General features: G+C 47.1%; 1 protein-coding gene across 1 annotated transcript in view; it reads right to left on the bottom strand.

Moving 5' to 3' along the window:
• The window catches only part of PRMT2IP (PRMT2 interacting protein), a 190,855-nt gene that overhangs the window by 102,725 nt on the left and 60,289 nt on the right, over positions 1-27,841 (bottom strand). The window contains exon 3 of the mRNA XM_090028546.1: positions 20,535-20,647. The gene's annotated coding sequence lies outside the window, so the exon portion shown is untranslated. The remainder of the gene's footprint in view (positions 1-20,534; positions 20,648-27,841) is intronic.

The following is a 27,841-nucleotide window of genomic DNA, read 5'->3' as shown; positions in this document are numbered from 1 at the left end:
AACCAAACTACACTTCTGCACTGACAAAGAAGATCACTTCATGAAAATGTGTTCTTGTCTTTAGTTAATCAAACTGGAATAGATTTAAATGTCTCTCTTTGTTGGATATGTAGTCACGTCCCTATCTATTCTACTGGGGGAATACCCATGATACCGGTACCCTTGAATGCAACTCAGATGTTAGCCCCTTACTATTCAAATTTTCATGGGAACGAAACCTGGCAGAATGTAAGCTGCAACCGGTGTGAATATGTACGATTAGCTTACGGCACCCCTGGAAAGTTCTGTTGGACCTGTAATGGATCTCATGTTGCAGTAGGAGTCAGTAAGTGTGAGGTAGAATTTAAAATAAATGGTGCTTGGTTTTCTAATAATTCCTGGATATCTAACTACTCCCCTGCAGGTCAATTTTCAGGCTATTATTCGCAGTGGATGATGTCCCCATGCTGTAATACAGGTCGATATACTGCATTAGCTGGTCACTATTTTGGTTGTATTTTGGATAATACAATGTTGCATAAGCCATGCTGCTAAGCCAATGAAGAATAGACCATCAACCAGAAATGAGGTATATAATTTGTATGTTGAAATAGCAGAAAGTAAAGAGAAAGAAAAACTAGAAGTTGAAAGGCTAATGGCTATAAATATCTAACTTGTTGAAAAAAAAAATTAGGGAATGTAGAAGTAATTGGCTTACTTGACTAGAAAAACAGACAAAGACCAGACATGCTGATACTGCTGAATTCAAATGTTCTGAAATAAGGAATCCGCATTCCTTGGGTTATCTTGACATCTTGCCCTATGCACAGTTTAAGTAAACTTTCTAAGTTTCTGTGTAATTTACTATTGTTTTGTTTCTCCAAGGTGTATTTTTTTATCTCTTTCTCTGTCTTTAGTATAAATACGCTTGTAAACTTAGAAAGTCTGAGAAAATCCTTTGAAATGGACAAGTGGGTGATTCCTCTTGCTGTATGGAATTCTCCCTGTGATCACAGTATAGCCTTAAATAAAGAAAAGCTGGCTCTGTCAGTTCTGATTCAACCACAATGCGAAGTTTGATTTCTTCCACACTCCTTGAGTTGGATTAAACCTGTCTTTTTGAAATCTATTGTCTTCATTTTGCAGACCTCAAGCTTTCGCTGTCTCAGGATCTGGAATTCTATGGTATTGTGATCACTTCCTCCCAAGTTACCCATCACTTTCACATCCTCCACCAGTTCTTCCTTGTTGGTCAGTGCAAGACCAAGATATATGATCCCCTAATTGTATCCTCCACTTCCTGGAAGAGAAAATTGTCCTGCATGCAAGTTAGGAACTAGGTTCACATAATCTTCAAACATAAATTAATCTGCAATCAGCCAGTCCAGCGAGGTAAATATAACATTATCCCCATTTTATACATGGGGAAGCAGACCCAGAGAGTTTATGAATTGATCCAAGACTGTGGGAGATTTAATGCATAAACCTGGAATAGACTAAACCTGATTCCTTCTGCCAGGTACTAATCTCAAACTGGCTCCAGGGATGCTGGTTCCATAAACAAAGATAGAATTGGGATCCCCCTGAAAGGCAATCTAAAATCCTTTGCCTTTCTCATGATGAGTCTCCTCCTTGAGTGTTCCTGCCACATTCCATGCCCCACTAGACTGCTTTCTCCTCTGGTTTCTTACAACTGATCATCTATTGGCCCCAAAAAGTAACTGACCTTGGCTTTCACATCACCGCTACAGTCCCCATGAGATGTGGCATGCATATTGCCTATACCCAACACTGAAGCCAGAATGGCCAAGAGTCTGGTTCCCTTGAGAATGGAGTGCATTTATGCCAGCTACATTTTTTTCTGTAAATGAAGATCTGAGAAGCATCTACCAGGAAATAATGCTACTGTAAATGTTACTGCTCTGTGATGCATGACAGAGACAAATCAAAACATATTCTAGCTTCCATGAAGTTTCCCCTAAGGCAAAGCCCTCTTGGTCATAGGTGCCTTAGTAATATAATTCAGTATCAGAACAGAGGGAGCAGAATTGAAACAGTAGAAAATACCCTGGCCATAAAACTGTGGAGATGTCTAACTGTAAATTTGGAACCTTCTCTGTCTACTCTTGAGGATATCTGAAGGCTCTAAATAGAGCTTAAAAATCTGAGCTAGGTTCTCAAGTGAAGCAAACTTACTTCGTTCCATTGGCTTCAATGGAGCTCCACTGATAAGCATCAGTTGACAATGTACCCCTGTATCTTTGTAAACACCTTTCTAAAGAAACACTGGTTTTCCAAATAGAAGCTGTAATGATTTTTAGCACAAGAGACATGTTCCCTCACTATAAATTAGCAGCAATACCACCTGGACACACTGGGCCTGAGGTATTTCTCAGATTCTGCTAGCGGCAGCCAGAATAACCCAGGTGGAAACCTCTTTGGCCTGGTGATAGAAGAGCCCTCTTGGTTTTCTGATGGCTGGAAGGGTGCATAAATGGGCACATAAGAACATAAGAACTGCCAGTTAGTGGGTCAGACCACAGGTCCGTCTTGCCAGTATCCTGCGTCATACAGTGGCAGAGGACTAGGAACGCTGAAAGGGAGAGTGAACAGGGTATGACAAGGGTTTTTTCCCCCACTGTTCGCTCTCTCTTGCAGCCTCCAGCATTTAAGGTCTAGGGAGTCTGTAGCAGGGCACTAGGGTGCCTGCTACTGAAGATAGGAAATGGCTTAGCTGCCAGTTAGTAAGGCAGCAGGTGTTAGCTGTTGGAGCTGAGTAGATCGCCAGGGGGCGAGGACTGGCCTTCATAAAGAAGGGAAGGCGGAGGCCAGACACAGTTCCCTTCTGGCCACTGCAGGAGTAGGAGCAGGAGCAGGAGCAGGAGCAGGAGCAGGAGCAGGAGCAGGAGCGCGAGCGCTTATGCTGGCAGTTTGACCGTTGCAATGATGCGAGGGGAGGGAGAGAACCCCTGAGAAAGGTATTGGAGAGAGCCAACATAGTTTGTGGAGTTGTGATTATTACACCGGAGGACCGGGCGAGGCTGTAGGGGTGGAGGAGGCCTCAGCAGGAGCTCCCCAGTAAGGTGGGGGAGTCCCTGGCACCAAGGAGGGTGCTGTGTGGGGGGTTGTCCTGACCCCAGCCCATTGGGGAAACTTTGGGAAGAGCCTGGCAGAGGTGGAAGCCCAGTAGGTGGGCCTAAGCAGTGGGGGGTCCCGACCCCAGCCCAGCGTGGGCATTACCAGGACAGGCCCCAATTGGAAGCTCCAATTGGGAAGAGCCCCAGTGGGGCACAGGCCCAAGCTGGGCATAGAAGGCGTGAGGGCGGGCAGCGAGCGCGTGAGGCGCGAGTGGGGCGCTGCCTGCGGGACACGAAGCTCCGAGAGGGGAGTAAGCCTGTTGGGGTTCCGGACTGGGCGAGAAGGGGCACAATCAGAGAGAGAGCTGCCCGGGGGGGGCGTGTGTATTGAGTTGGCCCCGGGAGAAGACCAGCACTGGGACTCAGAGGAAATCCTGGTGTAGTAAGACCGGCCCCGTGCCAAGAAGGGTAGGAAGGCAGCCTCCTTCACTGAACGAACAAGATCAAAGACGTGGCGGGCGAGATGGAGGATGTATTAGGCCCAGACTTGGCACGGTAGACAAGGACACTAGGGGAGGTCATGGCATCCCTAGGGGCCGTCCTGCCACAGAGTCCTAATTCAGAGGCTGTATCTCTAACTCTCATGCTTAGTAGCTTCTGATGCCCTTTTCCTCCAAGAATTTGTCCAATCCCTTGTTGAATATGGCTAAACTGTCAGTTTCCACAACATCTGGTGGCAATGAGTTCCACGCTTGAATTAGAAGCTGTGTGGAAAAAGAATATCCTTTTGTTAATTTTAAACTTACTACCTACTGATTTTATTTTGTGACCCTATTTCCTGTATTGTGAGAGAGGGATTTATTATTTACTGTATCTACTTTCTCTTCATCATTTAATATTTTGTAAACTCTTATCACCACCCTCCTCTCTGCCCTGCTGCAAGCATCTCTTTTCAAAACTGAATGGGCCTAGCCTCTTTAGAGCCAGTTGGTGAAGGAATGAGGCCAGGATACCCACCCTGGAGCCTTCTGTGGAAACCTGACTGGAATCTCACCAGGGCTACACCATGAAGCTAGATCTCAGTGGCTCTAGGTCAGTTGTGCCTATTTTACAGGTCAAAGGGATGGGATTTTAGCAGCTAGTAGGCTTGTAAATCCAGTCTGGTTTTGCTTCCTTTTTGGCTCACTCACTAACTACGTGCAGCAGAGTTTCTGCTGTATGAACTTTGCTAATAATTCTACAGTCTAGGTCACTCCCTCAGCTATGTTGGCTATTTGGGACTAAAAGGAATAAGAAGGTATGTTAGTACAGCAGCAATGGGCAGCTATCCATCTGAACATGGAATGGTGGAATAAAAAGGCACCATATTTGCAGGTCCACTTATAACTTCCCTGCCTTACAGGTAGATTCCCCCATGGGAGGTGAAACAGTGGGGTTGAACCAAGCCCACTGAATAAGCTATATCTCCTGCTCACTTTGCATGGCAGTATCCCAAAGCCTCTTCCAGACCATAGGTAATAAGGAGCACAACTGTCTGCTGAATTATGGAAAGAAGCTTGTTGGCTTGAGTAAGAGCATGGGTGTTCAACAGCATTTTCTTTACATTCTTTGAACTAGAAAATTAGCCCCTTTGGCTTAAGACTTTAAGCCTAGCACAAACCTATGAACATCATGGGTCCTTTGTATCCTGTTGCCAAGTTGTCAGCAAAATCTCTGTTTTTGTAAATAATCCAAGGGAAAGCCAGCCGGAAGGCTTCAGAGCATTTCTTTCAACACCTGCCATTGTTCAGCTGCATTACATCAGCGGGAAACTTTTCTACCTAGCAACTGCTAGGGTGTGGCTGCCGGAGGGATCTACTTAACAAGAACATGAAAGGACTGCAGGAGACGCTATCTTTAGCCTCCGTTATCTTTAGTTGCATCAGATTTTAACTTGCTTAACCTATAATATTGTAAAGGGATTACTATCAAAGTTCGCTTGATACCAAATTGGACGAATTGCCACGTCAATCCTTAGGGTGCTGCTGCCTGCAGAAAGTGGTAGGCCAGAGCTGCAGAGAGTTTGGCACTCTGACCTAGGGCCAGGAACATGTGAGTCACAAGGTCTCCAGTGGATGGGGAGCCATGGATGAGGGGTGGAGGCCTGGACCACTTGTACCCACATGACAGAGGGGTCACTGAGACCACTTGGAAGCCAGGATGGATGAGGCCAGGCTTGGGATGGATTAGGGGCTTGAGTTGGGGGAAAGACTTCAGATGTCTGTAGAGGCACCTTACGAGCAGAGGAGGGCTCCAGGAGAGGGCTTGAGGGTCCTTGGTCCTGAGTAAGATCTGAAACTTCACCCTGCTGGGGTTGGATGGTGTGGTGGGACTGCCAGTGGTGGGGCAGCCCCCAGGAAATGCCATACCTGTGCCTCCCCAGTGTAAGGCAAGGATGGGGTACTGCAAAACATCAGCCCCCACTAACTTGTGGGTGACCCCGTAGAGAGGAAAGGCTAAGGGAGCACACCTTGGCAGAAAAGCAAGGGGCCTGGGTATGACTATGGGGCCAGGAGGGCCCAGATACCCGAGGCACAGAGGAGAGCCTCAGCAGGGAAGCTAGGCCATAGGAAATAGGCCTTCAGCCTGGCTTACCAGCTTAGGCCCAAGTGAGCCTAGGCCAGGCTTCGAGAAGTCTGAGCAGGACAGGACCAGACCTGGAAAGAAGACCTAAAAGCCATGAAATCAAGGCCAAGGCAGGAGACAGACATAAGCTGTATAGCCGGGCTAGTAAAAAAGGGAACTACAGGATTAGCGAAGACCTTCAAGGCCAGGAGAGCCCAGAGGCCCAGAGAGAGAGATGAGGGGCCAGGGCCTAGTAAGCAGGGTCTGAGGTCAAGAGGGGCCAGAGTGTAAGTTTGTGGCCCAGAGATGAGGGACAGAGAGGCCCAGAGAGGGGCAAGGAGCCCAATGAGGGGCCAGTGGCCCTTTGAGTGGAAAAAGTCTCAATGAGGAGCCTGTGACCTGAGAGAGAGAGGCTCAGTGAGGAGCCTGAAGGCAAAGTGGAGGACAGGCCCAGGGAAAAGCCTGAGACCCAATTATGAGTGAGCCCGCTAACCGGCCAGGGCCAAGGTCCATTGAGGGACCTGGGGCCCAAGATATGAAACTGTGGTCCAGCGAGGGACCAAGGTGTCCAAGTGAGGGACCAGGGGAGTAAGGTGATTTGGGATGCCATCTGTGAGGCTTGGAACACAGTGTAGGGGTGGAATGGAGCCATATATTTGTCCCAAGGCATTTGGGCCATAAATGAGTAGCCTCCTGCTCTATATCTATTAAAGTTACATCAAGGCATGGCGGGTGAGAGCAGAGCAGACTGCCCTAAACAGGGGTGGGCTGAGTACATCTGGCCTTGAGCGGGGCGACCCTGTCACACCTTGTTACAAGGATATGAAAAAAGGAAGTTTGCAGCATGCTGTCCTGAAAGTCACTTTGTGTGAAGAGTTCTCTGACCAAATTCTTAGAGAAGAAATCTCCAAGGAGAAATGAAAAAATAAAGTGCATATGAACACAGGCATAGCTCTCAGCAGCATAAACACCTAACCATGGCCTTCACAAACAGTGATGAGGATTAAAAAAAAAACAACCCAAAAACTTCAAACAAGGAATAAACAGCTCTGCAAGTTTAAACCTGTGAGCTTAAATCTTGCAACAAGTCTAGAAGAGAACAACAAATAGCCTGTTTTTGCTACAGGAAAGACAAGTATATTGAAGCATACCCCACCCAGAGAAGGAAGATATAGTTCTTTATAAGCCAAAAGAACAAAATAAGCAAAGCATTCAATGTGTCATATACCATGGCTTTATTAAGTTTTCTCTTTGGGATGATTCAGAATTATCTGGGTTGGATCCCCAAGCTGATATATAAATGCAGCAGAGTGTCTGGTAGGCAGGTGATAGAGAATGAAGAACTCATAAACCATATTTTTAATCTATTAGACAGTGAGTGAATTACTCCAGGATCAATAAGATAAAAACCTGTTCCTCCACTAGTATGCAAATGAAAGATAACTTCAATGACTCCATTATATAGGAACAATAAAGCAATTGATTCCATTTAAATACAAAAAGAAGAAGCCTGAAAGCAATTGCAGGCTAAATAAGACTTTCTTAATAATGTATGGAATGGGTCAGTAACCACTAGAGAGAATGGATGGGCCCTTATTGAAGGCATTTGATCCAGACCCAGGAAATTTGGATTTTATACCTTATTCTGACACAGACTTCTTGGGTGAAATGAGACAGATCATTTTGTTCCCAGATCACCAGAGATTGTAGCAGATTGTCCAGCTCTTGAGGTCTTCAGAAGCCTTTCTGGAGTACATGCTTTAGTCAAATGCTTGTTATTGTGCTCTATACATGGGGGACTAGGTGAAATGTAATGGTCTGTGTAATATTAGATGATCTGGACCTTAAATTCTATGAAGCTATGCAAATCGATATGTAAACCTTCTCAGTGGCAAAGGAGTCTAAATCCTACAGTCATCTTTTGATCGATGACGGGTGAAAGTGTTTGCAGGATTAAGGGTTTACAGACACAACTTGAATCTTTACTCAGAAAAGGTTCCTAGCCAATGGAAGATGTTGCCATAATAAAGACAGGAAAAACCCAGTGAGGGCTTCAGGTTTTAGCCCAGTGACTATATATCTGATTTAGTTTTCTTTCATGTAACTTTAATTCTGCCACTGATTTAAATAAGGTAGAACTATGCACAGAAAGAAGGAGACAGTAGTGGTTCTTCATCAATAGTGGTGAGGAAGTGATCTCCCAGTATGTGGGAGATTTGGTTCTAATCCCCCTTTTGCCCAAGGAAAGTTAAAACTGTGTTTCCTACCTCATGCAACAGTAACCTGACCACCAGGCAACAGGGAAATTCTGGGGAAAGCATGCCTCACTCTTTCCTGTCAATACAGCTCCAACCTGTTGTTCAACAGGCTTATCTTGTTGACTTAACCCTGACATGTCAGTATCATAGAGCATAAATGAAATGTAAGGAGTATTATGGTCAGTGCATTCTACTGCACAGCCCAGAGAAAATGGCCCCTTGCAGGGTCTGCCTCAGTGATAAAGATTTTATAAAACCAGTCCTTTCTCAAGTCCAGTAGATCAGCCAGTTCAAATAAACATGACTACTTCTAGGTAATCACCATCATGCAACCACACCTTAAAAAAATCTATTTGCCTTCTAAAGATGAGCAGCATGTGAGATCTACAAACTGAAAACAGCTTCAAAGCTCCCGCTTCCAACAATGAAGGGCAGACCCAGGTGCTGAATTCCCATAAAAGTAAAAAAGTCTATCTTGGCAAATATAGGAAACCTATTAATCACCACTAAATCCCCTCCTTCCCACACAACAATTTATTTTTCCTTCCAGGCATTGAAAATGAATGAAGTGCATGGCTCTCCTTGTCATGACACTCTGGACTGAGGCCCAAGTATTTGGGCTGTAGGACATTCTGAAACCTGAGAAAAACACAAAGCCCTCAGTAGTTAACTGGTTTCAAATCCCAAATGAATCATGCTATCACTGTTGTATCATAGGACCTCACTAGCTGATTCCTGATTTTCCTAATTAGCTTAGGGCTCAAGGGCCGTGTCCCCACAAGTGGGAACATGCGCTCTGCGGTGCTTCAAAGGCTTTTGAGGTGCCACAAAATGCACACAGTGCACATGAACAGGTTCTTGTGGAGGCAAAATTAGGAAATCCTGGTACCTAAAAAATGCACATAGAAAAGAAGTGGGGTGGCAGCATGTGCCTCATGAACCTGGAGCTTAGCTGGCCAGTGCCAAACTCTGGCTGCCATCCAGGTTCCATGCACCTGGGTTGCTGCCAAAGCATCCCTGAGAGGCCCCCAGGATGCTAGGAAAGGCCGCTAGGACCCTAGCCCAGATCCTGGTCCCAGCCTCCCCTACCCCACCTGGGGCAATTTGCTATGTGCCAGTGTGTGTGCAGGGATGTTCCCTGGGCACAATTAGCACTGGCATAACTATATGCTGCCGCTAGTTGTCCCCAGGGAAATGTATGTGGGATCTCATCTCATCTCATCCCAAACCTTTCATCAAGATCCCTTTGAAAAAAACAATATGTTAAATTGCCTGTCTTTGCTTTATCTACCATTATATAGAAATCTAACTGGCCAAAGATTAAGATAAATTTCAGTAAGCTTTCATTGAACATTTCAAAGCTATTGACACAAGACAATGGAACACCTTGATGTTCACCCATTGTTGCTACTCTTAATCTGGTATCAAATCAAAGATGCCAGCACAGAAAACTAGGAAAGAAAAGGTGTCTTCTCTGAGGAAGTGATGTTGTAGTCATGATGGTCCAGGAATTATGTAAGAAGCAAAAATTTTTGTGGGTGATACCTTTTACTGGACCACCTGCATAGTTTGGACAGACTTAGGGCTCTGACAGATGTGCAGCTCCCTGTTCTAATTCATGGCACTTCATAGAAAGTGCCATGAGTTAGAGTGACCCCTCTGACCCAACAGATGTTCACTGTTTGGTGGGGAGAGCTGGGGGGGGGGGAGGGGGAGGAGGGAAATTGAGCTCGATTTTGAAAGCAAATCCAGAGAAGAAAGGCTGCCTGCTTGTAGTCTCTTTCCCTTGGCCCTGCCCCTCCCCTCCCCTCCTCCCTGCAACTTCCAAGCTGTCTGGAAGATAGGAGGGGGGAGAAGGGAGGGGAGGGAGCTCTGGGCTGGGCTTTGCTCAGTCTGACCTGGAGGGGGAAGGGGTTTAGGAGGCATGAGTGCATGGAAGCTACACCCTGATTGTGGAGATAGAGAATAGGAGGTATTTAGAAAGGAATTCTTAACCACTTAAGACTTTGGCACCTCCCAGTCCTCTCAGGCATTCACCACATCCTTACATTCCAGGCTGGAGACCATCATCAAGCATTCCTTTGTTTGGGAGCTCTTCTGCCATCCTCAGACAGCCCACACCAACAATACTCCAATCCTAGGACAACACCACTAGCCACTGGGCCATCCTACCTGCATGAAATGGCTATACATTGCCATAGTTGGAGATTTTTTTTGCCAGAGATTGTACTATGCACTGGAAAGCAGCAAGACTGGCAGATCCTTGCTAGTCTCAGGCCATCCAACATCTTGACAGATGAAAGGAGATGTGACAAAGTCAGTCAGATAGTGGTGCTTAGCAGTGGTGTGGCAGAAGAGCCTGCATGAACAGCAAACCTTCCCACAATGGCTACAGGTCCACTCGCCAGATAGAGGTTGAAGCACACTCTGCTTCCTGGCTTACCTGTGGACCTCATGTAGGTTCTCTGATGGCTCTCCATGATGAGTGCACCGGCCTTGACCCAGCTGCCAGCTCATTCACATTGACCCTATCTGTGGCTCTTTAAAAAAAAAACAAAACCTCAGTATTACAGATTTTTAACAGCCCTCAGAAACTTTAATTGGTCTGAGATGTTATCTATATTTGCTGTCACCCAAGAGCATATTGTAGGCCTAATTGAAGAGCTCTGCATTCATGAAGAGGACCAGCATACTGATGCCACCAGGTCCACATTTAATCCGAGTTTGGAGCATAAAACAACTGTCCTATCTCCCTCTGCCATTCACAGTCACATGTTGGGCATATCTACATATGCATTTATGCCTGCTTAAATTTAAATTTACTGTGCAATAAGTTACTGCACAGTAAACAGAGATAGGCTGGCATCTACACATGCAGGCATTAAAGTGCATTAATGCTGTGTGGACTGACTTAGGACTAAAGTTAGTCCCAAGACACTAAAGTAAGTCCCAAATTAATCCACACACACAGTGTTACTGTGCAGTAAGGTGTCTACACGTGCGTTGCTGTCCAGTAACTAATGAGGCATAAATTGGATATCTGAATGATGCAGGTATCAAATTTACTCTCAAGTTGGTGTAAGTTACCATATTTACTGTGCAATACAGGCATGCACACGTAGATGCGCACCCATACTATGCAATAATTTTGATTATGGTGCAGTAAATGTGCACGTGTAGATGCACCCACCAAGATGCAACATCATGGCATACATCTTGCAGGGCCTTTTTCTTCCTCTTACTGACTTTCCTGTACTGTAAGGTGTGCTACAGCTCCAGGTTCATGCATGCCACTACTCAGCATTGCCTCCTTCATGCTGAGGAAGGAATTTCAATGTTGCATATAACCTAGTCATTATGGGTTCCAACAGGTGTTGCTTCCTTATGAAGAATACATGCCCTGTCCACCAGCAGTTAAAGACTGCTACCTCAAGTGAGCATATCCTTTGCTAATTATTATGTATCCACTGACTCTCACTAGGTAGAATGCTGGCAACCAGTCACAGTCAGAACCACTAATGATCATTCAGGAGCTGGACCTGGTCTTGTTCTGAATAGCCGATGGCTGCATATGATTGCCAAAACAACCTACTTTATTGACTCTTAAATAGAGCTAAATGGTAACTGAGTGTCCATAAGAGTCTTTGTTCAAAAAGCCCTGATTTGTGGCACACCCAGAGCCTCAGGTGTGCTACAAACCAATCTCAGTGACCTTGGATGAGGCCAAGCAGATTTCCAAGACTTTGATATGGGCAATGACACTTAAATCTGAGAGACTCCCCTGGGAGCCTTGCAGGGGGAGGCAAGCATTGTGTTGTTACTCCACCTTGTATTACATAAGCAGAAGCATCCTGAGAAGTTAACCCAAGAGGGAAGCACAGTGGCAAAAGGAAAGCAATAATCAGGTCTTAATGGAAAGAGGTTCAGAAAAGATGTTATCCTCAAACACTATGCCTGCTTTATAATTATCCCCAACAGGAACCGGTTCCCTTAGATAGGCTGTGGATGTTGTCAGGCCTGAGTGATTTGTGAAGCTGGGATGGAAGCTATAGTGGGAGAGGTTAGATAAAAAACCCTGCCTTGGATGATTGGTGATGACACTGGGAGGCTGGCACATGAAAGGGAAACAGCAAGAGGGAACAAGGAAAAGGAAAAAGGAGTGGGAAGAAGAGGTAGACATGCCACAATTCCTGGGGGTGAGAACTGTTTCACTCTCCCTGACTTCAGTGAAGGGCTGAACTTGGCATAAAGAAGAATATGTTCCTCTGTAGAGACAGGAAGAGATTGAAAGGGCAGAGAGAGAGAGAGAGAGAGAGAGGAGAAATAGACAGAACAGGCTGAAGGGGAGAGATATGGAAGAAAAGATAAAACTAGAATAACAAAAGGAGAGAACAGAAACAAACAGAAAGCAGGCAAAGCTAGGGAGGGGCAGCCCAGATAAAGAGATGGCAAGAGAAAAAAAAAAAGGATAACAAGAGAAAGGGCAGCAATGGCTGACCACCCTGCAGTGATGAGTTACAAAGCTCCTTTGTCCATAATCAGGAAATGCCCTGGGGTGCTGGCAGCAAAGGAGACCAGCAAGTTCTAAGAGACTACCTGATCCTGTTGGCTTATAGGATAGGCATGTCTTTGATCAAAGGGCTGTCTCAGTAAGGTCTCTAAAGGGCATGTCTACACATGCTTTTATGTGCACCTAAACTCAGTGTGCATTTGCCTACTGCGCATTAAGACGATTTACGCACGCATCTACACGTGCATGCACTAAGGTGCATTAACACAGTGCATGGACCGATTTGGGACTAAAATAATTATCTCCAGACCTGTGGTTCTCAACCTTCTTAGGCTCAAGGTACCCTTCAGAAAATAGGGGACCGGACTTGATGATCTTACAGATCCCTTCTGGTTCATTGACTCTATGACTCTCTATGCTCTTGACTTTATGACTCTACACAGTGTTAATGTGCCTTAGCACTTTTACATGTGCATTAAGGCGCTTTAGCTATTCATGCCTAAATTTGATACCTGATTTTCCAGGTATCAAATTTCAGCACGAATAGGCTAAAACAGCCATTTTAAAGGGGTTTTAAGGGCGTACACATGTACACCCATGCTTTTAATGCACCTTAAAAAAGGCTAATACACCTTAAATCAGCATGTGTAGATGTGCCCTAAAGGGAAATAGAAGACATTAAAATCCCTCCACCTCAGCAGCTGACTATTCCCAAAGCCACAGGATGTCAGAGATGCCAACTGGTGCTTTCCGAGACCCCTGCTGGATCTGCTTTTAATTGCACTGAAAAATCTGACCTTGAGAAAAGGTTGCAAAATGACCCTGGTGCTGTTCCTTGTTGCTAATAAAGCTACAAGGTCCTTAGGCTCAGGGGGTCTCCAAGATTCACTTGGTTCCTTCTGTTATAGGATAGGAGATTCATGTATCCCTGCTCTTTGTGAAAGTGCCTACAGCCAGGAGGTCATGAGCTAGAGGGCCTTGAGGGTCAGCTGCTCCTCTCCTCTTCCCATCTTTCCTCACCCCATTTGCCAGCTTTGTCCTTCAACTGTGTCTGATCAGTCACAAAAATTGTAAGCACCTTGCAACAGGGAATGTCTTTCTGTTTTGTGTTTCTACATGGCCTAGCGTTATGAGTCCCATGTTGCAGTTTAATCAAATAACAAATAATAATCTGTCACTGGAAGTGTTTATGCAGTGGTTAGATGAACACTTGTCAAGGGTGGGGTAGATGAGGCTGATCCTGTCTTGAGCTGAGGGAGACCTAAGAGTGAAATTCAGACCACTGGGGAAAGCTATTACCTAGTTCATGTATCCTTAAGTCTCTCAGTTGTCAGCATAACTGGGTGGGGTGAAACAGGCATCAGCCCTGGGTGCCAACTTATAGGAGGGGCAACAAAATTGTCTCCTACTGCCATGGAGTCTACACCTCAGCAGCAAGAGCCACCCCATAGTATTGCTCTGGCAGCAACAGCAGCCACTGCACAGACACCAGGGCGTTGTTGCGTTAAGAGCAAAAGGCAGGGTGGGAAAAGCATGTGGCACAGTCAGTGGCAGCAGTGGCAACAGTGCAGCTGGGGTGGGACTGTTTGGGAGTTCCTGGCATGGGTAAGACTACTGTGCTCTCTCCTCTTGGAACTCCATGCATGTCCCTAGCCCTCAACCCTCCTGCAGGGTTTGCCCACAGTGCAAACCCTGTTTGTCATGTTTCTGCTCTCAGTTCTCAAAATGGGATGGAGGGCTTGTGTATGCACAGAAGTTATTTCAGAGCAAGGAAGGCCAGTGGCTGTCCCAGAATATACAGGAGTTATTACTGATGAATGATTTCTTCTACAATAACCATCCTGGTCAACAATCCCTGTAGACAAATCCTTATTAGTGCATATACGAGTTGCTGGACCTGTACATGAGGATGGCTGTTGCCATACAGAAGGAATATTACAGTTGTTATTAAAACATGGAACTGGGAGATCTGAGTTCTATTCCTAGCTCTGCTACTTGTGCAGCACTGATCAGGGTGCTAAACTCCAATGTGCCCTGCTTTGCTCATCTGCAAAGCAGGCAGCCATGCTGCCTGTTCCTTGGAGATGAAGCATTCATTCAGCTCTCTCAGCATTCTGAGATCTTTCAGCTCCCTGTGACCTCATGGCACAATGGTAGCAGTTTGACTCCAGATGAGAAGCTTGAATATTCAGATCACACTGGGACCAGGGATTTCATCTCACCTGTGAATGCAAGGAAGTGGACTTGATGGCTGCTCCAGTGCTAATGTCTTGTAAGATCATAGAATCGTAAAATCAAAGGACCAGAAGGGACCAGTAAGATCATCAAGCCCAGTCCCCTGCCACAGGCAGGAGGATATTGGGCTCAAACGAGTTCAACGAGGTGCTTGTCCAGCCTCCTCTTGAACACCTCCAAGGATGGTGACTGCACCACCACTGCTGGGAGTGTGTTTCAGATTCTAGATACCCTTATAGAAAAGTTTTTCCTAATGTCCAAGCTAAATTCTTCCTCAGTTAGCTTGTGCCCATTTGTCCTTGTCCTCCCTGGGGGTGCCTTTCTGAGGAGTTGCTCCCCTAGATCTTGGTGTTCACTCTTGACATACTTGTAGGCAGCTATCAAGTCACCTCTCAGTCTTCTCTTGCTCACGCTGAAAAACCCAGTTCCTGGAGTCTCTCCTCATAGGGCCTATCCTCCAGGCCCCTAGTCATAAGGGTGGCCCTTCTCTGTACCCTTTTGGGCTTATCCACATCCTTCTTGAAGTGCGATGCCCAGAACTGGACACACTACTCCAGCTGTGGCCTCACCAATGCTGAATACAGGGGGAGGAGCACCTCTCTGGATCTGTTTGCAATACATTGGCTGATACAGGCCAGAGTTCTATTTGCCCTGCTGGCAACTTCATTGCACTGTTGGCTCATATTCATCTTCTGGTCAATTGGCACCCCCAGGTCCTTTTCATATACAGTGCCAGCCAGTGGACCACCATCCATCATTTAGTTGTGGTAACGGTTCTTCCTACCCAGATGAAGGACCTGGCACTTTTCCCTATTGAATTTCATCTGATTACATTCAGCCCATAGGACCAGTCTGTGAAGGTCATCCTGGATCCTTACTCTATCTTCAGATGTGCCCGCATTTCCCCATAGTATGGTGTCATTTGCAAACTTCATCACTGCACTTTCCAACCCCTCATCCAAATCACTGATAAAGATGTTAAAGAGCACAGTCCCAAGCACTGATCCCTGGGGGACACCACTGAAGATGGCCCTTCAGGATAAGGTCGTCCCATCCATTACAACTCTCTGGGATCGGCCTCTGAACCAATTACCAACACACTTCACTGTAGACTGGTCTAGGCCTGTATCCTCTAGCTTAACTGAAAGGATCTTATAGGAAACAGTATCAAAGGCCTTGATGAAGTCTAGGTAAATTATATCAACCTCATGTCTCTTGTCCAGCTGGTTAGTTACCTGGTCATAAAAGTTTGTTAGGCATGACTTATTCTTGACAAAGCTGTGTTGGTTGCTTCTTAATACCTCACCAGTTACAAGCTTGTGGTTGATGGCCTCCTTGACAATTTTTTTGAAGATTTTCCCCAGGACTGAGGTTAAACTGACCGGTCTGTAGTTTGCAGGGTCGTCCCTCTTCAATTTCTTAAATATGGGTATCACGTTAGCCCTCTTCCAGTCATTTGAGACCACTCCCAAGTTTCAAGACTCTTCAAATAGCTTTGCCAGAGGCCCTGCTATGAGCTCAGCCAGTTCTTTCAGGACTCTCAGATGTAGGTCATCTGGCCCAGGAGACTTGGGCATGTCCAAATGATCTAAGAGTACCCTCACCTGTTCGGGACTGATTTCATGTGGACTGTTGTCTTCCCCATATTCCCTGGGCCTCTGGATAGGTGAACAACTCCTGTCTGATTTCAGGAACACTGATGTGAAGTAAGTATTTAGGAGCTCTGCCTTTTCATGGCAATCAACTGTGGGCTGATCCGCCCCCAGAATTCAGTAGGGATCCCACAGTGAAGCTTGATTTTTTTTTGTTCCTTATGTACCTATAGAAAGACTTTTTGTTGTCCTTTATTTTGGTTGCCAACCGGATCTCCATGCCTGCCTTAGCTTTCCATGTCTCATACCTGCAGCCCCTGGCTATATTATTGTACTCCTCTCTGGATGCTGAACTGTTTTTCCACTGCTTATATGTTTCTTTTTTCTTTTTCAAAAGTTCTCTGATATCCATGTTAAGCCAAGCAGGTCTCTTGGCCCCTTTCTCAATTCTTAACCACGTGGGGATGGCCTCTTTTTGAGTAGTGAGAATTGCTCCCTTAAAAAAACTCCACTGATCCTGAACTCCCAAATGGTCCAGTTGCTGTTAGTGGAGGGCTTTTCTAACTAGACTCCTGAGTTTACTAAAGTCTGCCCTTCTGAAGTCTAGGACTCTGTTCTACTGGCTGAATACCCAGTCTTTCGGTGGATGGTGAACTTAATCAGGCTGTGGTCACTGTTGCCCAGAGTACCTCCAATCTTCAGGTTGCCTACCATGTCCTCCCCTTTGGTCAGCACTAGGTCCAGAATGGTTTTACCCTTAGCTGGCCCTTGCACAGCCTGTGTCAAGAACAGGTCATCGATAACTGCCAGGAAGTTGGTTGATCTGTTGGAGCTGGCTGAATGGTCTTCCCAGCAGATGTCAGGGTAGTTGAAGTCACACATGACAATCAGATCTTTAGTGCTGGCTGCCTCAGTCAGTTCCCTGGAGAATGTCTGATCACTCTTTTCTTGCTGGTAGGGAGGCCTATAGTATACTCCTACCATCAGGTCCCCCTCTCCTGAGCCCCCTTATATCTTGACCCAGAGGGTCTCAAGGGACCTCTCCCCACAATCAAACAAGACCTAGAGGGCCACACCTCCTCCCTTCTTCCCAACCTGATCCTTCCTATAGATTCTATAGTCCTCAATGTCCACTGCCCAATCATATGCATCATCCCACTAGGTCTCTGTCAGCCCAATGAAGTCAAATTCCTTGTCTGCCAGAAGGAGTGCCAGTTCATCCTGTTTGTTGCCCCTACTTCTGGCATTCCCATAAAGACACCTGAGTTCACCCCTAGTAGCTTCAGGTTTTCTGTCCTATTTCAAGTGCCTCAGGGCATTGGTGCTTGTCTAGATGTCCCTTATTTGAAAGTCCTTCCTTAGGTCATCTTAGCCAGAGGATTTGAGTACAGCAGTGGAATCTACCCTCTGTCCCCCGGACATGCCTAGTTTAAAGCCCTCTTCAACAAGTTGGTGATTCTTGTAGAGAAGAGCTTCTTCCTGCTGCCCATGAGGTGAATACCATCACTAGCATGTAGATCAGTACCACTGAACTGCATGCCAAGGTTGAGGAATCCTAGAAAGAATCTGAACCTACTGTCTGAGCAACGGAAGTGTGAGTCACCCCTGCTCTTGACTCCATCAGGTTAACTGTGAACTCTCTACAATGTTTTATAAATCCTTGGCATATAATCTGGTCTTTTAGCCCCAAATGCACAGTCTAACTTATACTACTATAAGGCTAATTGTCTTCTGAATTATGATTTGATTTACATTATCACTCAGAGACCGCAACTTGCATCAAAGCAGGGCCCAGTGAGGCTATACACATACTTCCTAAGAGACAGGCTCTGCTCTAAGGAGCTTAGAGTCTATATTTTCCTGATTTTGTTCAAGTGATATACAGAGGCCACAAAGGGAGATTAAGTGACTTGCCTGAGGCCACAAAGGGAGTCTGTAGCAAAGGCTGGAATTGATTCTAGCCCTATGTCTTAATAACAAGGCCAGCCTGCATTCATAAAGAGCTCGTAAATGCAATAACCCCAAGAGGCAGCTGTGGGAGGGTCTAACTCATGCTGAACATAATTTCCATTAAAGCAAGATCTCTTTACTAAGGACTTCAAAGCAGTTTCTAAAAACCTCATTAATTAAGCCTCATAGTATTGGGCCTTTTGAGATAGTCTGGTGTTAATTACTGACATCAATTGTAATAATTACTGTAGCAGCACAGCCACATCATAAAAAAAGGTAAATGGTGAAATCAAGTTATGCAGTAAATCATTGGTAGAAGAAAGCAAGGCCCTTCCCTTACAGGCCCACTGATCTGTAGGTAATTGTGACAGGGTGCCTGAAACACCCTCCCATGGGAATGCCAGAGAGAAACAAAGAAGGCAAACTTACCCTGAGAGGCAGGAGAAACAACGGCGAGCCCAGATGGAAAAAGCGCCTCATCTTGAACAATTAAAGGAACCAGGTGAGGCCGTGGCAGATCAAAGACTGCTGCGGCAAGGTAAGCCCTGGCTAGGTGGCATGAGAACACTGGAGGAGACTATCCCAGGCACTCTACACCCCAGCACGAAGTGAACTAGAACAGATGTTAGCTCGGAGAATCATCGAGGCATCCCAGAGCCCCTGGAGGAGCCCCCTGGTGGTGGTGCTGATGGGGCTATCAGACTCTGTGTTGACTTTTGCAAGGTAAATAGTATCTCCTCCTTTGATGCCTTTCCAATGCCTAACATAGAGAAGATGCTGGAGAAGATAGGGCAGGCCGAGTTTATGTCAACCCTGGATCTAATGAAGGGGGACTGGCAAATTCCCATGGCACCAGTTTACTCAGATGGGGCCTGTTGTACCAGTTTACTCAGATGCCTTTTGGTCTGCACGGGGCAGCTGCTTCTTTCCAGAGGCTGATGGACAGAATCCTGGCAGTACACCAAGAGTATGCTGCAGCCTATATTGATGATATAGTTGTCTTTTCAGGAACCTGGGACCAACATGTGAGACGTGCAGAATGTCCTAAAAGAGTTGAGATGCAATGGGTTGACAGCCAACCCCAGGAAGTGTGCCCTGGGACAATCAGAAACTAAGTATTTGGGGTTTAAAGTAGAGCAGGGAAGAATAAAACCCCTCACAGACAAAGTGGAAGTGATACAGTCCTACAGGTTACCCCAAACAAAAAAACGATTGAGGTCTTTCCTTGGGTTGGTGAACTATTACCGATGGTTCATACCCTGGTTCTCTGAAATAGCAGTTCCTCTTACAGGCCGTTACAGCACCGAAAAGGGGGCTGCATACAGCGGACCCCAGGAGCTATTTTCCAAGGTAAAGGAAGGAGGCCTATGTAACACCCCAGTGTTGTTTACACCTGATTTCATGCAAACATTTTGGTTGCACACCAATGTCTTTGTTGTGGCACTCAGGGCTGTGCTGTCACAAGTCCAAGGAGAAGAAAGGCCTCTACAGCTTTCGCCAGTAAAGTTATCCAAAGCACTGTATTCCACTATTGAAAGAGAGTGCCTGGCAATAAAATGGGGGATTGAGCTGTTTAGATATTTGTACAGGGGAAAGTTTCTTCTCATTACAGGTCATGCACCACTCCAGTGGCTCCAGACCTCAAAGACTGAAAACCCTGGATTAATGAGATGGGTCTTGGCCCTGCAGCCTTTTTTCTTTTCCATAGAGCACCAGCTGGGATGACTGAACATCACGGCTGATTTCCTACCTGATTGACAGACAGCAACCAACCACTGGCAATGACAACGGATGAAGGGAACGGATCCGGACAAAAGATGATGACTAAGAGGCCCCGAGGGGACCTTCCACTAGGAGTGGAGGTGTGTGCAGGGTGCTTGGAAACACCCTGCCATGGGAACGCCAGGGAGGAAACAACGAAGGTGAACTAACCCTGAGAGGCAGGAGAAACTGTGGGGAGCCTGGATGGGAAAAACGCCACATCTTGAACAATTAAAGAAATCAGCTGGGGCCATGGCAGATCAAAGGCTGCCATGGCAAACCCAGCTGCCGGGGTTTGAGCCCGGGAAAAGGAAAGTGGCACTATCAAGGAGCGGAAAAGAAAATCATGCTGAAGACAGAATGAGGGAACAGCTGGGTCAGGCAGGCAGCGAATGGGAGGCTGCCATGGTGAACTCAGCTGAGCAAAAGGAAGATGTAAGGGACGCCGAGAGGGCATTCAGGGGTCGGATGGAGAGAGGGAAAGATGAAGAGAGGAAAAGGAGACTGGTGAGAAGAAAGGAGAGAACTGACCCCAGAGCTCAAGAGAGAGCCCTGGTCCCCAACTTACCTGGCAGAGCCAGCAAAGAGTTTGCTTGGATGGGGAGAACCAGCACAGCAGTGGAGGAAGCTGCTTGGTCAGTGAGTCCAGTCCTGGAGGTTGAAGGTAATCACTCCGGGAACCTAAAAGAAGATGAAGATACAGATGAGATTACTCCCTAGGAGGGAGCAAGTCCATCCTGGCCCTGAAGGTAAGGGTGGGATCAGAAGTAAGGATTTTTGATTTTTTAAATACTTTATTCAGGGGTTCAGGGGTACAACAATGGTGGCCGCTTGCAAGCGAAAGCACCAACAACTTACTACCAACCCAGAACCGAAATCGGACAAGTCTCTTTGTCCTCGGATCCAGAACCCAAATTGGGCAAGGGAATTCATGCCCACCCAAGTATTACAAAGAGATCCGAGCCACAGCCCGTCCGCAAAAGTGCGTCCCACGCACCCCAAATCCCGGGCCAAAAGAAAAACCCCCGGGCCAACCAAATCACCCACACATCACACCGTGACAGACACCTTCGCTGCATTTCACGTCGTGTCTCACATGCTACGCGGTCGGCGTGCCGGCCACACAGTCCTAACCAATTCAGACCCTGCTCCATCCGCTCATACACGTCCCAAAGCCTTCAACTTCCACCCAAAAGAGAGCAAAAAGGCAGCCTGGCGAGGGCCCAGGACGCAGCAGAGCTGGAAGTCGCAGTTCAACCCGATCAGAAGTAAGGAACAGCTGATCACCTTCACCATCCTCTGTAAAGCTGGCAAGTCAGTCAGCAATATGGACTTCTTGACTTCAGAAAAGCCAATTTTGACAAGCTCAGGAGGCTTGTCAGTGAGGCCCTAAGGGAGCACGACCCCAGGGAGAGGGGAGTTCAAGAACAGTGGTTGCTCCTCAAGGGAGTGATCCTCAGCGCACAAGCTAAGTGTATTCCATCTCAGAAGAAAGGCAGCAAGAAGGCACAGCGGCCCCCCTGGCTCTCCAGGGACCTAGCAGACCTCCTAAGGCTAAAAAGAAAAGCCTACAAAGGATGGAGGATGGGATTCACATCCAAGGAGGATTATTCTGCACTGGTCTGGTTCTGCAGGGAGCAAACCAGGAAAGCCAAGGCTGCAACTGAACTCCAACTAGCTTTGAGCATCAAGGACAATAAAAAGTCCTTTTTCAGATATGAGGGGAGCCGGAGAAAAAAAAAGCAAGGGCAATGTTGGACCCCTGCTAAACCAGATGGGGCAACTGACAACTGACGCCCAGGAAAAAAGCCAACCTATTAAATGGGTACTTTGCGTCAGTCTTTCATCATCCCATGGGACGCCCATGCCTGCTATGGGACAGGGAGGTCCAGGTGAGGGAGATCCCCTGCCCTCCATCAATGCTGATCTCGTGAAGGAACACCTTGAGAAGCTGGATATCTTCAAGTCAGCCGGCCCTGACAATCTACACCCCAGGGTACTCAAGGAGCTGGCGAGCGTCATAGCCCAGCCCCTGGCACGGATCTTTGAAAACTCCTGGTGCTCTGGTGTAGTGCCCGAAGACTGGAAGAAGGCCAATGTGGTGCCGATCTTCAAGAAAGGGAGGAAAGTGGATCCAGCTAACTATAGGCCCATCAGCCTGACTTCTATCCTGGAGAAGATCTTAGAAAAGTTTATTAAAGAGGCCATCCTTAATGGACTGGCTGATGCCAACATCCTAAGGGATAGCCAGCACGGGTTTGTTGTGGGTAGGTCTTGCTTGACCAATCTCATTTCCTTCTATGACTAGCTGACCTATCACATGGACAAGGGAGAAGAGATTGATGTCATATATCTTGACTTCAAAAAAGCCTTCGATCTGGTATCCCACGATCACCTCTTGGCAAAACTGGCCAATTGTGGCCTTGGGTCCACCATGATCTGCTGGCTGGGAAACTGGCTCCGTGGTCGGACCCAGAGGGTAGTATTTGGTGGCAGTCACTCATCATGGTGTCCTGTGACCAGTGGAGTCCCCCCGGGCTGTGTCCTTGGACCCATATCGTTCAACATCTTCATTAATGATGCGAACATTGGAGTCAGGAGCGGACTGGCCAAGTTCGCCAATGACACCAAACTTTGGGGCAAAGCATCCACGCCAGAAGACAGGCGGGTGATCCAGGCTGACCTGGACAGGCTCAGCAAATGGACAGATGAGAACCTGATGGTGTTTAACACCAAAAAATGTAAGGTTATCCACCTTGGGAAGAAAAACCTGCAGCATCCTTATAGGCTCGGCAGTGGTATGCTGGCTAGCACTATGCCAGAAAGAAACTTGGGGGTCATGATTGACCACAAGATGAACATGAGCCTGCAGTGCGATGCTGCGGCTACTAAAGCGACCAAAACGCTGGCTTGCATTCATAGATACTTCTCAAGCAAATCCCGGGACGTCATTCTCCCCTTGTACTCAGCCTTGGTGAGGCCACAACTGGAGTACTGCATCGAGTTTTGGGCTTCACAATTCAAAAAGGATGTGGAGAAGCTGGAGAGAGTCCAGAGAAAGGTCACGCGCATGATCAGAGGTCAGGAAAACAGACCTTACGATGACAGGCTGAGAACCATAGGGCTCTTTAGCCTGGAAAAGCGCAGGCTCAGAAGTGATCTGATGGCCACCTGTAAGTTTATCAGGGGTGACCACCAGGATCTGGGGGAACGTTTGTTCACCAGAGTGCCCCAAGGGATGATGAGGTCGAACGGTCATAAACTACGGAGAGACCATTTCAGGCTGGACATAAGGAAGAATTTTTTTTTACTGTCCAAGCCCCCAAGGTCCGGAACAGCCTGCCATCGGAGGTGGTTCAAGCACCTACATTGAACACCTTCAAGAGCAAATTGGATGCTTATCTTGCTGGGAATCTATGACCCCAGCTGACTTCCTGCCCTTTGGGTGGGAGGCTGGATTTGATGATCTTCCAAGGTCCCTTCCAGCCCAAATGTCTATGAAATCTATGAAGCTGTCTTGGGACCTGTGCAGGGAAGAATGGGGCAATCAGCCAAACTAAGAGAAAGACTTTGGTTAGGGGTTCTTAAGACTGAAATCGGAGCATTGGCATCAGAGGTGAGTAACAACACACCTGTAACATCAGCTGTGGTTAGGGCACGGGATGGGGATGGTGGAGCCCTGCGAAGATCAGCCAGTGTCTTGAGACTATAACAAGCCCCTTTGTCTCCCAAGGGTGTTTTGACATCTATCTCCCATAACATCAAAGGCATGGCAGGAAATTTTCCAAAGGACGAGACACTACTATCTGAACAGGGAGACAATGCAGTTCCAGGCAGTACCCATCAACCTCCTACAGTAATCATCGATCCTCTGGATCATGGTGTACGCAAAAGAGATCTAGTCAGATGCCTGATGAACTTGTTTGTGGCTGACAAGTCCAATTCAAGAGTGAATCAGCTTGTTTCTGCCTTCACAGATCCATGTGTTGACTGTGTTGGAGTCTAAATCTACAGTGTGCTTTCTTCTGTTTTGCTTTGCTTCCATTCTCTAGATCAAAGCCACTTTATGTTGAGTTGCATCCAGTGCCAGCTGTTTTCACCATATTGGATGGGATTCTGCATGCTCCTCCCCACTTTCTATGCTGATATTGAATGACTTCATAAAATTTTTGCACACATCATGGTACGACCATAGAGGGCAACCATACTTTCTACAGTCATCTCAAATCTCACAACACAAAATATTACTGGGGATAAGGTCTCCTCCCATTCTCTTGACATAGCCAATCTATTGCAACCTGCTGTTCTTGATAGCGGTTTCTAAGTGTAACAATTCTGTGCTCTCCAGTAAGTTTGTGTTTGGTATTTTGTCTTCCCGCATTATTTTCAGGATCTTATGCAGACATCTCATGTGGAAGCTATGCAGTCTCTTGATGTGCCTACCGTATGTAGTCTGTGTTTCTGAACCATAAAGCAGGGATGACAGCACACAAGTCTCAAAGAGTCTCATCTGCACCTTAGCTGATAGCTTGCTGTTATTTCATGCACATTTCTGTAGTCTGACATTCTTAGCTACTTTTCTGATTCTGTTAGTTCTGTCTGAAGGGCAAATTCCTGCTGATCGTAGAACCCAAGTGGCAAAAACTGTCCACCAAGAAATTTATCTTCCAGAGTGCTGTCAGGTGTTGGTTCTTCTACCCCTTGGTACATGATCATAGTCCTCTTGAGACTAATTGCCATCCTGAAGCTCTTGCACGACTCAGAAAATCTGCCCAAGAGATTTTGCAGGGAAGAGTCACTGTGGGCAACCAAAGCCACGTCATCTACAAACAGGAAGTCTCTCAGTACCAGTTCTTTCACCTTGGTTTTCCTTTAAACCTTGCCATGTGGAACAAGCCTCAATCTAGTCTTGTTCGAAAATAAATGCCATCACTACTGTCCTTGAATGCATGAAGAAGCAGGAATGAAAACTAGACGTTAAAAACCATGGGGCCTAATCTAATCTAGGGCTACCATCCATCCAGGTTTTCCTGGACATGTCCTCATTGTGGGTCATCCCATCTCCAACCCAGTGGCTTTTTAAAATATCAACAAATGTCCATGATTTTGCTCTGCTCAGCATCGAAGTTCTTCTTGGCACTTCACAGCTTGCCCTGGCAAGGAGTTGCTTGGGTTTGGGAGGAGCGAGGAGAGATTGATTGGAGCTAGGAGCACCACATGCATCTGCACATGTACACACACATGCATGTGACTAATATGCAGCCAGGCAGGGTGATGGGAACAGCCCTGGCAGCTGGATGCCAGTAAGTCTGGGGGTCAGGGCTGACTGTCCAGAGTGTGTGTGTGTGTGTGTGTGTGTGTGTGTGTGTGTGTCAGGGGCGTGTGAAGGGGATGAGTATGTGTTTGTGTGGGTGGGGGGAGTGGCGTCTGCCAATGCTGGGGGAAGCGGTCAAGTTGCTGGGGCTGCAGCAGGGTGGGGGAGATGCCTGGTCCTCCATTGAGGGAAGGGGGCAGAGGGGCCCTTCGGGGGCAGCAGGGAGCTGCATGGCCAACCCAATGGTACCACAGACAGTGCCTGTGGTCACAGGGGCACAGTAGCCAGGAATCACTGCATGTCTGTGTGGAGCAGGGGGATGCAGGTCAAGAGTAAGGGCCACTGGTAGGGCTTGAGATCTGTGGCTTGGGAGTGAGGGGCACCAGAAGGGGTGGGGGACTGTGGGTCTGGAGTACCATGGGGCAGCAGATCAGGAGTGAGGGGCACCAGCATGGCCTGGGGGGCGGGGTCCTATGAGTCAGGAGTGAGGGGCAGCAGTGGCAGGGCTGGGGGTGGAGCTGTGGCTTGGGAGTGATGGACAGGGCACAGGCATATTGCTGAACCCTGGAAAATTATATTACCTCCCCCCAGCAGGTGTCTGGAAATATGGTAACCCTAAAATCTAATCCAATCACTTGAAAATGGGGTACCTGATATACAGCTGAAGCACTGTAAGAGGCAACACATTTCCTCTTGTTTATCCAATCTAGGGACTCGAATGCCTCTATAATTATTTTCCCCTCTATTTTTATAAAATAGCAGTTGGATTGAGTCTTCCCACCTTGGCATCCAGGGGGGTGGGGGGTTGGGGGGGAATGGGAGATGGGACTAAGGATCTGTGGAACTTTGCCCAAACCATTAAAGCTTGAAGTAGTTTCATTGTTTGTCATCAGACAGGCTTCCCATCCAGGTTATGAATCCTTGGCCATGTGGCATTCAAAAAACCAGTGCTGGTGTCACAAAGCCATCGGTGAACTTCAAAAAGGGCTTTCTGAACCGTGGCCTCTTTACATTGCATGAGAGGTAATTATTCTGAGGCCAGTGAAGGAATCTATGTATATTAAGCAGGAGATGAGTAAGTATATGCAGCTGGGCCTTAGCAACATTTGAAAGAACTGCAGGTAGAACCGCCAAGGCCTGAAGAAGCTAGTGAGCCCTATGTCCACAGCGATGGGCACAAGCTCAAAGCTGAAGAAGTTAATTACAATGATTTAAAGGAACAGTGTTTAATTGGATACTGGGAATGTGGGCCATTCTCAGGGCGGAACCACATTCCTTCATTTATCTTACTGCTTTTTTATGCCATCTTTATGCCAGTTCATTCATCCCTCCATCACTGGCCTTTTCTTTGGTCTCTCTGCTGTTCTGCAAGACTTCTATCTCCTGCACACTCTACACTGAGGCAGAAGGTAGCTATGGAATTGAGAGGGGCTTAAGGTCTCTGTTGGAGATACTCTCCGTGTAGGGAATAAACTGAAAACCCCTCCCCATGCCAATAACTGACAAAGACTTTTAATGCCTTTGACTTTCCCCATCCCAGCAACTGTACACCACATACTCAAACCACTGTGTTGATATGTAACCACCTTACAGCTCTGTACTGATGCAGTTACCATGTGCAGGGTCTTATCTTTCTTCCGTGGCATTGGAATTCCTTAATCCTTAGACCCAAGGCTGCACGACGAACGACATGTCCTGGATTGCATCAGCATATGCCAACTCTGTACCATGTAGCTGCCATAAATAGGATCTTACATTTTCTTCAATCTCTAGAAAGTTATGTAAATAACTATCCTTTTTAATATTTGCTAATAAAGTTTTAAATCTGCTAGAGGAACCATTCTGACCATCTGATGGATTCTATTTGAAGAGATACTGGCTGACCTGCTTACTCTGCCTCTCCTCCCCAACCAGGTAGATCTGAATGGTGATCTTCAGGGATCCTGGTTTTTCCTGATAAAAAATTGCAAATTCTCTGATAAAAACACCCAAATCTGTGATTAAAATTAAAGGTCCCACCCAACCCCCAAGCCCTGCTGGTGCCCCTCACTCCCTACCCACAGCCCTCTGGCCCTGCTCATGCCTCTCACTCCCCCTGCCACAGTCTTGCTGGTGACTCTCAGCCCCCACCCACAGCCCCTGCTCCCACAGCCCTGCCAGAGGGGGCCCCCAGGGCTATAGACTCAGGTCCGCAGCCCCCTGCCCCTGCTTCCCCCTGCTGCCTGCTATGGGTTAGGACGAGGGTTGGCTCCCCACCACTGCGCCTGGGGGTTAGCGGGGACCCGTGCCCCACAGATCTGTACATGGGGTAGGTGCAGGCTGCAGCCTTAGGCTTCCACCCTGCTTCCCTCCCCTAGGGCCTCCGCAGCCCAGCGGACATGACCCAGCATGGCAGGGAACAACAGAGCCATGTGGGGATCTCCTTGCCATTGTGAGCTCTGTGTTGCCCTGGTGACATTCCCCCTGCGCATGCTGCTGCTCTCCCTGCAGCCCCGCATGCAGGAGGCGCATCACCAGGGCCGTGTGGAGCAAGCAGTGGAGAACAGCTTCTCTGTGCAGCT

The sequence above is a fragment of the Crocodylus siamensis genome, chromosome 15 (genome assembly GCF_052110815.1).
Source record: "Crocodylus siamensis isolate JL-2025a chromosome 15, ASM5211081v1, whole genome shotgun sequence".
Classification (NCBI taxonomy): Eukaryota; Metazoa; Chordata; order Crocodylia; family Crocodylidae; genus Crocodylus; species Crocodylus siamensis.
Note: the sequence above shows the minus strand (reverse complement) of the source record. Positions and strands in the feature narration are given on the sequence as shown.